This window comes from Solanum pennellii, chromosome 3 (genome assembly GCF_001406875.1).
Source record: "Solanum pennellii chromosome 3, SPENNV200".
Lineage (NCBI taxonomy): Eukaryota > Viridiplantae > Streptophyta > Magnoliopsida > Solanales > Solanaceae > Solanum > Solanum pennellii.
Window position 1 is genome coordinate 11,012,425 of NC_028639.1, and position 2,143 is coordinate 11,014,567.

Genomic DNA, 2,143 nt, shown 5'->3' on the forward strand with positions numbered 1-2,143 from the left:
TCTTCCCTAAAGCGAGACACCTGTTCATTCTCCAATAAAAGAAAGCCAAATTTACTGTACAGTTTCTACTACCTTTAGTACAAACTAGGATATGCTGTGTTCGTCCTTTCATTGTGTCCCTTATTAATAAGGAGATTAACAGACAATTTTAACATACATCATAATAACCTTGAATGAAAATTGAGTAACAGTCTCGCATCTTGAGCACTCTTTCTTGTGACATTGTTGTGCCAACACCATACGAACAACATTATTTCTTCTTTTTGTATAAAATGTATGTTTCCTTACTTTAGAAGGCCTGACTTTGTCATTTCTTAATAGCTAATATCTGAACCTGGATAATAAAGCGGTCATCACAAAATCACAAGACAATCAAACACCAAAAGAAAATAAAACACAGACGGTATATTATCTTAGAGAAGTTATTTTTAAGTTCATGAATAATGTCGTAATGTAATAGCTCTTCAGAATAATATGACAGTTCACTTCTCAAATTTTAAATCATACCTCTCAATTGGCATCTCCAAAATTGAAAAAAGAAAGTAAAAGTAAAAGTAAATAAATAACAAAACATGTACAAAAATAAAGACCATATACAATTAGTTACTGAAAAAAATGAAGATTTAGCTGTACAAAATTTTAGACTGTAAAAAAGACAGCAAATAATTATTTGGAAGCAGATAGAAAAGTTCACATACTTACATCCTTAAAGCAAAGTCCAACTATTACTTACCTAATTTAAGTTTTCATTTTTTATTATTTAGTATCATTATAACTGCTTTGACTAAATACCGATTTTAATAATATGTCTTTAAATCATAATCTAGTACAAAGTGCGGAAAAAAGAGAAGCAGGCATAATAGACATATATGTTGTCATTCTCCTAAATTAACAAAATAGAAAATCCTAAGAGTTTTTCTGAGAATCCTCAATTACATTCTAAGAGTATGAGTATTAGAGAACTTTTAGCTCAAGATTACACACTAAGAAGGGAGAAACAATAATGTAATTGAATGTAACAATAATCGAGCAAAACAACTTTAGGAAAAGGCTTACATTTCGTGGACTGTTTGATTGAAGACCTTATGAAATCCATGGTTGGATCTGCCCAATAAAATAAATTCAAATTTGAACTTAAAAAAGGATTACTGCTTTGTTATATTTGTTCTTTTTGGTGTAACCTTTAGAGAGGTTTATTTACACCAGCAAATAAAGAGGTAGAAGAAAAAAACGCCGACTAAAAATTCATTGACGTAGCACAATAAATGAGAGAACTAGTGAGAGCGCACGAACCATCTGAGTACATATAAGTCGCAAGGAAAATAAATAACTCTAGGACTACATAGGAAGAATGTATAAAGAAAAGGAGAAGGGAAAAAAAGTTTTCTCCTAGATTGGTATATTTGCTCTTTATGAGTACCTGAATAGTTATATTTGCTGCACATTCTGAATTTTCTAAAATTACAGAACATAGAAACAAAATCATGCATTAGAAACATGCAAGTAGAAAAATTCACAATAAACTCACGTACAGTAAGAACATGAAGTAGAATTTGATTAAGATAAGAAAATTCAATATTAAACTAACCTTCATTAGGAACATGAAAGTAGAAAATTTAATAATCAACTAAAACAAAAATTAGAATCATTCAAGAATTGAAATCAAAACTGACAACAGATCTGCATTCAATAGAGACAGAATAGGGGGAAAAGGGATTCGAGAAACTAAAAACTTATTAGGAAGAAAAGCGAGATTTTACCAGGAAAAGGGATTTGAGGAATAAAAACACCAAAATCTGAAAAATCAAAACAAAAGAGTGAGAAGATAAATAAAACTAAAAACTTATTAAGAAGAAAAGATATTTTACCAGAAATCTTGTCTTGAAAGAGATTGAATTGAAAGATTATTGGATACAGATTGAGAGCTCTAATCTCATAAGCTGAAGCAATATCAATTGCTCACACGTGGAATTAAAAGGGCCTTTAGGTGTTAATACCCAATCAAATTGGGCCACAAAGGGCCAAAAATTATGAGGCCTTAGGTACAATTTGAAATGCTTTTGGTAGAACTTGTTAGTGCTGTGTTAGTCCAACCGAACTCCCACTTCTAAAAAAGATATATATATATATATATATATATATA

General features: G+C 30.2%; 1 long non-coding RNA gene across 1 annotated transcript in view; it reads right to left on the bottom strand.

Moving 5' to 3' along the window:
* Positions 1–2,143, bottom strand: part of LOC107014079 — a 16,220-nt gene continuing 14,077 nt past the window's right edge. Inside the window, exons 2-4 of the long non-coding RNA XR_001456190.2 lie at positions 1,761–1,796; positions 1,057–1,104; positions 1–334 (exon numbers count right to left, since the gene is read on the bottom strand). This is a non-coding gene — a long non-coding RNA (uncharacterized LOC107014079). The remainder of the gene's footprint in view (positions 335–1,056; positions 1,105–1,760; positions 1,797–2,143) is intronic.